Source organism: Zalophus californianus, chromosome 1 (genome assembly GCF_009762305.2).
Source record: "Zalophus californianus isolate mZalCal1 chromosome 1, mZalCal1.pri.v2, whole genome shotgun sequence".
In the NCBI taxonomy this organism is placed as follows: Eukaryota; Metazoa; Chordata; class Mammalia; order Carnivora; family Otariidae; genus Zalophus; species Zalophus californianus.
This window is the reverse complement of record NC_045595.1, coordinates 168187160-168199796: the sequence shown is the minus strand read 5'-3', so window position 1 is coordinate 168199796 and position 12637 is coordinate 168187160. Positions and strand designations below refer to the sequence as shown.

The 12637-nt window shown below is 36.9% G+C and overlaps 1 pseudogene across 1 annotated transcript; it reads right to left on the bottom strand.

Annotated features, from left to right (window-relative positions):
* Window positions 1-1017: 1017 nt before the first annotated feature.
* LOC113915897 lies at window positions 1018-5675 on the bottom strand (annotated as a pseudogene). The gene is made up of 3 exons (XR_004820269.1): window positions 5592-5675; window positions 2238-2310; window positions 1018-2129 (listed from the first exon to the last, which is right to left on the bottom strand). The product of XR_004820269.1 is annotated as a malate dehydrogenase, mitochondrial-like (transcript).
* Window positions 5676-12637: the final 6962 nt, after the last annotated feature.

Genomic DNA, 12637 nt, shown 5'->3' with positions numbered 1-12637 from the left:
AATGGCAGCAATGATACAAGGGATGGGAGGGAGGTATTAGGATTATTTTGTTATTATAAAATACACTATCTATGAAGCAATAGAGTGTTATTTGAGACTTGGATTAATTGTAAATGTTTATTACAAACTGTAGGGCAACTACTAAAAAAGAAAGGGAAAAGAAAGGAAGAAAGGAAGAAAGAAAGAAATGTGATATACTAAGAAAGGAGAGAAAATGGAATTTTATAAAATGCTCAGTAAAAATGACAAAAGGCAAAAAAAAGAGTGGAAGACAAAAATGAGAATAAAGAGCAAGAGCAATAAAGTAATTCAAAGAGCTAGCTAATATGGTACATATCAATACAAATGCATATAATCGCTTTGAACATCAATGGCCTAAATAAACCAATTTGAAGATAGAGATCATCACAGTGGATCAAAAAACAAGACCCAACTATATACTGTCTACAAAAAAGAACTCCTTTAAATATAAAGACATATATAGATTAAAAGTAAACAGATGGAGAAAAATACACCATGCTAACACCAATCAAGAGAAAGCAAAACTATTAATTTCAGACAGAGCAGACTTTAAAACAAGAAAATTTATAAGGGATAAAGAGAGGCATAATGACGAAAGGGTCAATTCTCTAAAAAGATGTAATTCTTAAAATGATAAGCCAAACAACAGAATGTCAAACTACATGAGGCAAAAACTCATAGAACTTCAAAGAGAAATAGATGAATCCACTATTCTAGTTGGAGACTTAAACACCTCTCCATCAGAAATGGGTAGATCCAGCAGGCAAAAAAAAAAAAAAAAATCAGTAAGGACATAGTTGAACTCAACACATCCTCAATCATCTAGATCCAGTCAACAGGAGCAGAATACACATTCTTGTCAGTCTCATATGGAACATTCACCAAGAATTCTGGGTCATGAAATATACCTTAACTAATTTAGAAGAATAAAAATCACATAATGTCTGCTCTTAGAAAACAATGGAATTAAACTAGAATTTTTTTTTTTTTAAGAAAATCAAAGCCTGCTTTTATTGATGCACCCACAGACAGACCGGGGATTTGGAAGGGATGGCGACACTAACATGACACTCATGGTTAATGCAACTCAAACACAGGGGGCAGGAGATGACTTTACAGGGACATGATGCCTTTATAAGTTAGGGAAACAGACTGCTCGCTGGCTGCCCCTCTCATTTCATGTTCTTCACAAACTCCTCTCCCTTCTTGATGGAGGCCTTCAGCTCAGGGATGGCTTCCACTATCATCTTCTCTTCGAAAGGGGAGATCTTGCCGGTGCCTAAAGTCTTCTCAACGCCCTTTTTCCGCAGCAGTAATGGAGTGGAGAGATAGGCACAGTCTGCTTCTTGGGACTTAACGAAGGAACACTCCACAACTCCTTCCTTTCCGTTCATCGCATCCACAAGGGAGAAGACAAACTGGGCTCCGGCGTACGCCATGGACAGGGTGGCCGAGCCTGCTCCAGCTTTGGCTTTCACCACCTCTGTGCTGGCCTCCTGGATCCGCCCAGTGATGGCTGTTAGCTGGTCCTGGGGAAGGTCCACCTCAGGAGTGCACTGCGAGATCAGGGGGATGATGGTCTTCCCAGCATGGCCGCCAATGACAGGAACATTGACTCAAGCGGGATCCAACCCTTCAGTTCCACAATGAGTGTTGGCTCTGACAATGTCCAGGGTCGTCACCCCGAAGATTTTACTGGGGTTGTAGACTCTGTGTTTCTTGAAAACTTCCGTTGCGTTTGGGATGGTAGAGTTCACTGGATTGGAAATGATGCAGATCATGGCCTCAGGGCAGTGCTGGGCACAGGCAGCAGACAAGGTGGCCACAATGGAGGCATTCGTGTTAAACAGGTCATCCCGGGTCATGGGGTTTTAACAGGTCATGGGGAATAACCACATCGCAGCCTTTCCGGCAATCCGGCAGCGGCTCAGGTCCAAGGTAGCCTTTCACGGTTGCTCTGGTCTCGATGTGGCTCAGATCCGCGGCCACTCCGGGCATATGAGCAATATCGTTGAGGGTTAAGCGGCTCACCAAGGGACTGTTCTTGAGGAGAAGTGCAAGGGGCTGCCCGATTCCCTCAAAATGCCTAAAGATTAAACAACATAGTTCTAAATAACACATGAATCAAAGGAGAAATCTCAAAAAAATTTTTTAAATATTTTGAGCTAAATGAAAATGAAAACACAATTTAATATAGAATGCAGCAAAAGCAGTACCTAGAAATTTACAGCATTCAATGCATATATTAGAATAGAAGAACCTTCTAAAGTCAATAATCCAAGCTTCCACCTTAAAAATAATTACAAGAGCAAATTAAATCCAAAGTAAAAAGAAGAAAAGAAATAAGAATTAGAGCAGAAGTAAATAAAATTGAAAACAGGAAATCAAGAGAGAAAAATCAATAAAAGCAAAAGTTGGTTCTTTGGAAAGATCGATTAATTGACAAACCTGAAACCAAGCCAGGCTAAGAAAAAAAGAGAGGACACAAATTACTAATATCAGAAATAAATGAGGGGACATCACTATATATCATACGAACATTAAAAGAATAATAAAGGGATAGTATGAACAACTCTATGTCCACAAATTTGATAACCTAGGTGAGATGGACCAATTATTTGAAGGGCATAATTTGCCAAAACTCAGACAAGAAGAAATAAACAATCTTAATAGGCCCTGTATCTATTACAGAAATTGAATCAATAATTAATAACTTCCCAAAACAGAAAATACCAGGCCCAGATGGGCTCACTGGTAAATTCTAATAAATATTTGAGGAAGAAATTATATCAGTTCTCTATAATCTCTTTCAGAGGAAGAAAAAAAAACAGAGGAAATACTTTCTAACTTAATAATCACTTTTCCTTAACAACAACAACAAAAAAACAGAATTCAAAAGACCTGAAAACAAAGCACATGGTTTTCCAGGGCCTGGGGATAATGACATTGAATCTAGGGAGAAAGAAATGCAATGGGGGCCAACCTCTGGATATATATATATAAGGTTATAATAATGTAGGCAATATTTATTGATTATAAACTTTCAGAGATAATCAAACACAGAAAACTTGGAAGTGGTTGCAGATCAAAGGTAACTGAAGACTATAATAAAGACAGAGGGAAGGGATATTCTCATTTTACAAAGAGGAGATCAAGAAATAATATAAAGAGTTAAAGGACAAAAAACAGATGCTTAGATAGGTTAAAGAAACAAAAATAAAAGAATTAGTTACAAATATAAATATCAGAACATCAGAAGAAGAGGAAGGGTAAAGAATCAAAAGATTCATCTTTTATATTGGGAGTCAGTAGACATGAAGTTGCTAGATCAATAAATAAATTCAAGTATAAGTACATTATCTACAATTTTTGAAGTGACCACCAGGAGAACAAAATACAATTAAAGTGTATTTCCTTTGAGAATGGAAGTGCAGGTGGGAAAGGGCGAAGCAGAAAACTATTGCTTCTCAGAAGTTGTTCTCTATTGATGTGATGCCACGTACTTGAATTAGTCTCTTTAAAAGGAGTTGATTAGGAACTTTACAACTCATTGGATTGGTGGCAAAGGAAAAGGAATGAAGGCTGACCTTGTTTGAGCCCAAATAATTGGGAAAGTGGGGACGCCTGGGTGGCTCAGTTGGTTAAGTGTCTGCCTTTGGCTCAGGTCATGATCCCAGAGTCCTGGGATGGAGTCCCACGTTGGGCTCCTTGCTCAGTGGGGAGTCTGCTTCTCCCTCTGCCTGCTGCTCCCCCCACTTGTGCTCTCTCTCTCTCTCACAAATAAATAAAATCTTATTAAAAATTAAATAATAGTAATAATTGGGAAAGTGATCTCATGGGGGGGGAAAGAAACACCCAAGACAGGAAATTGGTAACTGGTCTGAAGGAGGAAGATAAGGACACTGGGAAATACACAGTTAAGTAAGTGAATATAATCTGAGGTAAAATATGAACATTTACATAAATCTAAGAAGTGAACTGATACCAACAAATTTTGAAAACAAAAAGAAAGAAAAAAAGTTTCGAATCACCCCAGTTAAACTTGGAGCACCTGTAGAGAAAGTGCAGCAAGGGGAAAAGGAAAAATATCATTGTGTAATGGGGTCCAAGGAATGAGAAAGTTCACCAAAATGTGTTGACAATTATAAACACAGACTCATCAATTATAATAATAAGAGAAGAAAGTACAAAGATGCCTGTGGTATTCACAGATAATATTCAAAATAGGCACATGGAAATTGAAAGCTGATCCATGGCTTTCCTCACTATTTATAATTGCCTCTTTACTAACATAATTGGAAAAAATACTGCTATTTATGATTTTAACTACAGAACACATGTAAGAAAACGTTCTGCCAACTCTAGTCTATTCTAAATCTTACTCAACTTACTCATTTGTGATCTACTCCAAAAACATGTCATTTGGGAGAAAGAATACATGCAATCACAAAAAGCTTAAAGCCAATTTTTCTTCAAACTCAGCAATGTAACCTTTGGGAATTACATCAGACAGCATTGTTATGAAAACAATTTGGCAATAGTCACATTTTGCTTATTTGTAAATGACACTTTGTGCATCATTCACCTTGGATCTCCAGAGAGAAGGTATGCAATTACAAGTGTCATGGAGTTAGTATTAAAAGAATGCTTACTAGGGGAAAGATCTCAAGTTACAATCTAGTTTGAAGGAAATGTACATTTGAAAAGGAAACCAATGGGCCTTATGCATAAATTATAAACAGATATATTTTTGTTTCTCAGTGATAGTATCAAAACCTCCACATTTGCTTCATCAATCTAAGCTGCTTCAGTTTAAAACTCTACCATGTTCATCCCCCTCCAGCCATTGTTTTCTTTCTTCTGTCTATAATGGTCACACATATTCAGAGATGCTTAAAGTGATCTTCATTTTCATACTTCCAAATTTTCCAATGTTTTTCCATCACTCTGTGCAAGAAGCTCTTGCCAAAGTCAAGACTGTGATGTTTCAGTGCTCTTATTTCATCTGTTAGGCTACATTCAATATCTTGAATCAGTTCCTTCATTCTTGAAACACTTTCTTTCCCTTGTTTTCAAGATACAGCTTTCTGTTCCCCTTGCAGGAACATAATCATCTACCAGGTTTCAATTACCCATTTATAAGCCCCATACTGTAAAAGCTCACTCATATGTACAAATAGCTCCTCAACACTTACACTTGAATGCCTGGGGCATCTCAATCGACCTCATGATATTTATCTCTGAACCTCATTTTTTTTTGTTTCCTATCTCAATGAATAGACTCACAATCAAAATATGCAAGCCAACAAAACTTGAAATTTTCTTTGATACCTCCTATATTCAATTCATCATTGATTTGTTCTCTAAATGTCTCTTGAATCCATATGACTCTCTGTGTCTGCTATCACCCACTAGTCCAGGCTGCCTGTTACCTAACTATGGCACCAGCCTCCTAACAGGACTTTCTGCATTCACCTAAGACTCCTTCCAAAATATTTTTCCCTATTGCAGGCAAAGTCATCTTTAACAAATCATAAATCTGATCTTGCACAAACCCTAATTCTACCAACCTCATTCCTAAACACCTTCAATGTCTTCTCTTTGTTCCTAGGCTGCAGATCAAAGTCTTTAGCATGGTCCACCAGCCTCTGCATGGTCTGGTCCCTGTCTACTCCTTAGGCTCACTTGACACAACTCTCCTCTCTCTCACTAATTAAGCTCTGCCAATGACATTGTAATTCTTCAAACAGGTCATGCTCCCCTCACTCCCACCCTACTTTAGTGCCTTTGCAAATGTCTCCTCTCCCCAGCCCTGTTCACCCAATTACCTACTGATTCTTCAGCTTTCCTCAACCTTTATAGAAAAGTGTTTCTTGACTTCCAAAGCTAGGTTAGGTTCTTTTCTTATCTGCTCCTATAGTCTGTTCCTTTCTTTCAGAGCATTTATCTCAGTTTGTAATTGCACATTCAATCATGCAGTTATGTTATGAATGCCATTCTTGAGCATTAGTCTGTGAGCTCTCTGAAGTCAGGAGCCACATCATTTTGGCTTGCCATCCTATCTCCAGACTCTAGCTATATTCTATATTCTGGTTGGTACTTAATAAATGAATACATAAATGAATAAACAGCATATTTGGTTTAAAAATAAGCATATGGCTCATAAGTCACTTCCTCATGACAATTCATACCTAATTTTCCCTATTTTTTTAGCTTAAATATGTTGGGTTTTTTTCCTTACGCATCTATGGTCATAAAGATTGCTGACAAAACTGAAATGTTACAGTCCTTATGAAATATTATCTTAATTTCAGATCAACAGAGAATAGTAAAGACATGAATACAGATTTTTTTCATACCAAATAATTTTAGATAATGCCAAATAGATCCTAGACTAAGGGCCTGTTAATGCCCTTAGATAATACCAAAGAGCTAGACCAAGGGCCTGTTTGGATGACATTCAGAGACATGTGGGTAATTTTACTGGTCCTTGTTCTGGTTCTACCTCATAGTATTCAGGCAAGTATTTGGGATCAGATCTTTTTAGCCTGGGATGGAAGGAGGGATAAAAACTTTTTCCCTCCTTCTGCATTCTCTCAATTGACCTGTCATGGTGGTTCTTTGTTGTTTTTATTTTGCTACTTAATGTTATTCTCTCTTGAACAAAAAGATACTTGTGGGGTGTCACTGGTGCCTGGTCCCTGCCTAGGACTGAGTGGAACACAAGTGCCCCAAACTGACCTTTCCCATGCCCAGGCTCCCACCAGGAGTGATGGGCAACAGTAATTGCTGAATGGGGCAGGGAAGCAAGTGGCTGAGAACCCATTATGGTGATGCAGGCAAGGAAGGGAGGTCAAAGCTCCAAGCCCTCAGTGCAAGTTCCATTCTGCTATCAGACTTTACTTATACAACACAAATTCAAACATAAATTATTAAGAATTTGGGGATGGTAATAACTGAGCATTAAACTCCAAGTACAGAGTCCCCTTTGGAGTATGGGTGCCATGCAGCTGCACTGGTCACACAGCCATGAAGCTGACCTTGTCCAGATGAGATGGTGTGTAGCCTAATTCAACATTATAAATTAGGTTGTCACACAAAGGGGAGAGTAATGCTCCCAGACAGTACAGTGGATCCTCACACAATCAAACATTACCATCTGCTGTTGTATGCTTACTAGTGCTTTCTGTCATGGGACAAGATTTGTGCCTTCTTTGGCAAATGTTGTGAATCTCTGCTGAGTAGTCTAATTGTAGTAACTTCATTTTGTATCACTCAGACAAGTGCATCTTGTGTAATTTACCTAAGTGGTGTTAATGCCCAGTACTTCCTCAAGTTCAACAGACATGCAGCCAAGAACCCATTTATTTAAGAATTCATCTAGAGCGTATGCTCTCTTAGGGCAGGAATGATCATCTTCTGATCTATAGCAGTTTACAGTACTTTGATAAGTTGGTGCTCAGTAAGTGCTTCTTCAGTTGAAATAATAACCCCATACTGTTCTTCAAGTTACTGTTTCTAAAATAAAAGTCAACTTTTTAAAGTAGATGTAGCTAGAACTGTCAAACAAATCAATCCCTTTGGTGTGTGTGTGTGTGTACCACACAGTCTTAATTCCATACATTTGTTCTCACAAATTCAATGTGGCCAGGACCAATCCAACAAATAAACAGATTGAAAATTCACACATGGAGAAAGGGGAACCCTCTTACACTGTTGGTGGGACTGCATGCTGGTGCAGCCACTCTGGAAAACAGTATGGAGGTTCCTCAAAAAGTTGAAAATAGAGCTACATTATGACCCAGCAATTGCACTACTGGGTATTTACCCCAAAGATACAAATGTAATGATCTGAAGGGGCACATGCCCCCCAATGTTTATAGCAGCAATATCAACAATAGCCAAACTATGGAAAGAGCCTAGATGTCCATCAACAGATGAATGGATAAAGAAGATGTGGGGTGTGTGTGTGTGTGTGTGTGTGTGTGCATGTGTGTGTATACATATATATATATGTATATATATACACATATGTACATATATATAATGGAATATTATGCAGCCATCAAAAAGAATGAACTCTTGCCATTTGCAACGACATGGATGGATCTAGAGGGTATTATGCTAAGCAAAATAAGTCAATCAGAGAAAGACAAGTATCATTTGATCTCACTGATATGAGGAATTTGAGAAACAACACAGGATCATAGGGGAAGGGAGGGAAAAATGAAACAAGATAAAACCAGAGAGGGAGACAAATCATAAAAGACTCTTAATCTCAGGAATAAACTGAAGGTTCGTGGAGTGGAGGGGGGTGGGAGGGATGGGGTAACTGGGTGATGGACTTTAGGGAGGGTATGTGCTATGGTGAGGACTGAGAATTGTGTAAGACTGATAAATCACAGACCTGTACCCCTGAAACAAATAATACATTATATGTTAATTAAAAAAAAGAAAATTCACACAAAGTTATTGTCTTAACCAAAAGCTAATCTATTTCAAGGAAGCCCTAGTTAAAATGCAAGAAACAAACAAACAAACAAAAAACCTAAAACAAAATTTACAAGGAGTATTTAAATAATGTGGAGAAGACCTTGAGCTTGTGTTATAATTAAATGTAAAACCAAGAAGAAACAATATAATACTTGTGAATCTTCAAAATAAGAACATGTACTTACATAAAGTAACAAGATTGAAAGGAAACATTACCCAACAATATTAATATTTAAATCTTGGTATTTAAGATTATGAGAGATTCAGGGCATTTTTCTATTTAGTTTGTATATTTATTAAAATTTTTCTCCCACAGTGAGCATATGCTCATTTTACAATCAGAAAAAAATGTATGAAAAGCAAATCTTTGGAAAAAATAACTTCAATTATTTAACCAATAGTTAAAATTACTTTTTAATAACAGAAGTTTTTGGTATCAATATTATAGAACCACAATATATTAAAAAAATTAGTGGAGAAAGGATTCCTTAGGTAATTTAAATCTTCATCACAGGCAGAATATACTTCATTCTTTGGAAGTACTCAATGCCTCAAATGCCACTCAGAAGCTCACTAATTTAAATCAAAGCCCCATTCAGTGGTTGTAAAATAGGCATGTGAGGTGGCCTTTTATCCCATGTCTCTGATTCATATTGCATTCATTATTTAAGTAATTCTCAGTTATGCCTCAATAACAAATAAATCCTGAAATCTCAGCAGCTTAACTACAGTGGTTTATATTCCACTCATGTGTGAAAATAGCTGGCCAAGCAGTGACTCAGGGGTCCAGGCTTCTCAGTGTTACAACTCCACCATCTTACATTTCTTCACTTTCAGTTACATAGATAAAAGAGAGAAAGAGATGGTAGAGATACTTGGTCCTTAACTGCCCTGGCCCAGAAACTATATATATGTCTGGAATATTTATAAGGCTCCAACCTAAATGCAGAGGAGACTGAGAAATGTTAACAAGTACAAGAATATTTGGCTATTATTGTCTGTCACAAAATTTTATTTTAAAATTTCAAGTAACATTAAAGAAAGACATAAGATTCATCACAATGGGACAAAGGTTAAGAAAGTTTATTAAACGCTATATTAGCAGAAACTAATTTTTTCAAAAGATTAATGTACTTGAAAGCATTCTAAGAAGATATGACAAGACAAATCATTGATATGAAGTGGGGTTGAGGATGAGATTAAATAGAGTTGAAACAACACCCTAATATGTACTGTAATTCTACTCACCACCCTCTGATTTCTAGAGGTTCTATATTGAGACAGGCAAGTGGAGCCTTTAAAATGTCCCAGAAGTAGAAAGCTGCCATAACTTAATAAAATTTGATTTGATTTATGCTGCTTACAACAAACTTCAAAGAGATACATGCCAATGGTTTCTAAATGTCATATAAACACAAGTTCATGTAAACATCAATCTGGAACTCTACCAACCTATACAGCGCTAGTAGATATTCAGCAGAGCAAAACAGCAAAGGCCTTTATCCTCAAGTCTTCACAATTGAGCATCACTTTGCTCATTTTTGTACTTATTTAGTAGGGTACTCATTATTTCTACTTCCAGGCAGCAACATATGTTCTCCATGGTTTTGCACATCAGTTTAGATTTCTCAAGAACATTGTAAATTTAAGGGAAAGACTATTTTCCATTCATGTACAACATGCCTAGGATTGTGCTCTGTATACTCATCTGTCCTTTATAAATGTGGTGATACATTTATAAATATAGTTACTCAAATCAATGGGAGATACACTTGAAATGTGATTCTACTAATATATGTGCAGGAGATAATTTTTTTAAACGTGGCCTCATGCCTATCACTTGGATTAAGTGTATTAGTAGTACCAAAAAGTAAGATTAGTTGGTTCCATACCATATTTTCCTATAAATGGCCAAGAAAGCTTTGAGGTTAAACCAATGCTCAGAACTTTATGAAGGATAATTCTTGTTCTTCCACTTTAACAATAAGAAATGAAGGAGGGAGGGAGGGGGGGAGAGAGGGAGGGAGGGAAGGAAGGAAGGAAGGAAGGAAGGAAGGAAAAATACCTGTTTTGAAGTATTTAAAAAACATTTTGTACTCTCTTTATATTATGGATATTCAATTTTGTTTATTATTCTCAATGGTTTATATCATATAGATGGCAAACTACAAAATTCTTATTTGTTGTTAAATGGACAATATAAAATCAGTAGTTACATTCATTAAGGCATAGAACCTCTGACTAAATAATTTGTTTGGCTCTTCTTATCTTACCTGCTTCTTCTCTGAGAAAGAATGAATCATCAGTTTAATTCATCAAGAAATCTCTAGGAAAGTGACTTCAGTGAATGTTTTAACAATCTTATCTTGGTTCAACGTGACTCTTAAATTATCATATGAATGAATGACTTGATACCTCATTTCAACTCCCTTTTCTGGGACACATTGCTAACACAAATTAAACTTCCTGTCAGGGAAATTAAATGGGCATGATTTGCTAAGAGCTTGCTTCTATTGTTTCTTCTTGTAGAATAAATCAATAAGATTTGCCACTAAAAACAATCTCAGGGACTTTTGACCCTGCCATTTTCCCAGCACCAACAGTCCTGCCGCTCTTGTTCTACTCTTGCAGAACAAATGATGTGCCACTCACAACAGTCTTTACACTGCTGAATTTTTCACACATGTGTAGCAGACTTAAGAGCTTCTCTGACATCCAAAAAGCAGGGGGGCTTGGGTCATTTACATTATTATTATATTTTAATGGTCTGTTTACTAGTCTGTCTCCTATGTTAAACAGTGAGCAACAAGAGAGTTCCTGTTAAATACTGAGTTGTGTTTCCAGCATATATCTCCACATTGGCAAATGTTCAATTCAGTTTTTTTTTTTAAAGATGTTCATGGAACACTAAATTTTAGCTAAATCAATATATTCAGGAGTGATGGGGCAGATTCTAATTTATGTAATTAGGTTATTTGGAGACTTTCTTCCTTCTTTCCAAATTCTTTCCAAATGCCAATAATCCAACAAAAGGACCTCCTAGTATCCTTGGCTTTAGCTAATGAAAAGTAGAAAAAGAGATTATCTCAAATAAACCATTGCCATGAATTCTAACTGCATGAAGAAAGCTAAAAGGAACTTAAAAGGCTTAGAAATTTTATGTAAATTTTCCTTTAAAAAAAAACAACAGCTAATACTAGTGGCAAGCCTCAGCAACACCAGACACAGCCTGTCACTCAAAACAGGAAAGAAAAACTAGAAGTCCATTAATCAATTCTAGATATCTATTTACCTTAAATATGTCCTTCAGGCAAGTTTCCACATATTTCATACACGTGAAATACATAGTGCTATAAGATGTGAAATAAGATTAACAGACAGGATAGGAATTTTAAAAGAAAACAATTGTCCATAAGATATTTGACTGAAAATAAGGAGATTCACCTAGTAAGAAGCTGTTGGGCTAATCTAAGTATGAAGCAATGCCAATCTGGACTAGACTATAAAACAGTGGTTATTGAATGCCACCCAAATCAGAATCAACTGAAGAGCTTGCTAAACCACAGTTAAAATACAGATTATAATTTAGAAGATCTGGGATAAGACCTAGAATTTGCATTTCTAACAGATTTCCATGCTCTTGACCCACGGACCACTCTGAGTAGCACTGCTCCAGACTACTGAGCTAAAAACAACGAAACCAAAAACTATTTTCACCAAGATTCAAAAAGTTATAACAAAGCCTACTTGTAAGGAATACGATAGCAAAATTTCTAACATAATGGTGGGGTCGCTGACCTTCATGGAAATTGGAAAAACAGAAACAAAAAACTGGTGGGAGGAATGAGAGATGAATTTTGTTTTTAGAAATGGTAGGTTGGAGGGACGCCTGGGTGGCTCAGTCTGTTAAGCATCTGCCTTCATCTCAGGTCATGATCCCAGGGTCCTGGGATCGAGTCCCACCTCGGGCTCCTTGCTCGGCAGGGAGCCTGCTTCTCCCTCTGCCTGCCACTCCCCCTGCTTGTATTCTCACACTCTCTCTCTCTAGTAAATAAATAAATAAAATCTTAAAAAAAAAAAAAAAAAAGAAAAGAAATGGTAGGTTGGAGATGATACCAGGATA